This window comes from Myotis davidii, unplaced genomic scaffold (genome assembly GCF_000327345.1).
Source record: "Myotis davidii unplaced genomic scaffold, ASM32734v1 scaffold8411, whole genome shotgun sequence".
Taxonomy (NCBI): domain Eukaryota; kingdom Metazoa; phylum Chordata; class Mammalia; order Chiroptera; family Vespertilionidae; genus Myotis; species Myotis davidii.
In genome coordinates, this window is record NW_006282830.1 from 11,508 (window position 1) to 12,373 (window position 866).

Here is an 866-nt window from a genome sequence, read left to right on the forward strand (position 1 = left end):
AATTTTCATCAGTTTCACTCAGGAGTAGGAGTGGGTCTGTGAAGCTCTGCTCCTTGCCATGTCAGAAGTAGCCCTGTGACTTGCCTATTTGATTTTATCCTTACCCAAGGATATGTGTTTTGATTTGTAAGAGAGAGAGAGAGAGAGAGAGAGAGAGAGAGAGAGAGAGAGAGAGAGAGGAGAAATATGGATTGGTTGCCTCTGGTATGGGCCCTAGCAACCTAGGTATGTGCCCTACTGGGGATGGAACCTACAAACTTTTGGTGTATGAGATGACACTCCAACCAACTGAGCCACCTGGCCAGGGCTGACTGACCTATTTTGATTCTGCCTTTACAAAGATTTTATAAAACCAGGCACTGTGATATAATGAAAAACTTAAGAGTTAAGGTACTAAGTTTCTGGTATCTGTTTAAACAGCATTTAGCCATGTGCCCACTGTTTCCAGTTCTGGTCCTTGACTTCTGCGGTCTTCTGTAAGACCATACCACCCACCCTACCTCTGCTTTACCCGTAGCAGGGTCAGGAGGTTTCCCTGAACACACCTACAACCCTCAAAGGCGTATCTGTGGCTTTCATGTAGTGGCACAAAGTGTCACTTCTCCTAGGGAGTTATTTATTTACCGATTCCCTTTCTTTCCTTAACAAAGGGTTTAACCTCAGGAATCATCAGTTGGGGAGGGCAGCTTGGGGGAACTGGTATCTCATGGTGGGGCATGCAGTCTCCAAGTATCAGGGCCTAGTATCAGATATCCAAGGGAGGTGGTGAAAAGGTGAAGAGAGTATGGGCTTCCTCTAGCACATCAGTATACACATCTGGAGGAAGCTCATCTTGTGACTTGCCATAGGCTGCATACAGTCACCTG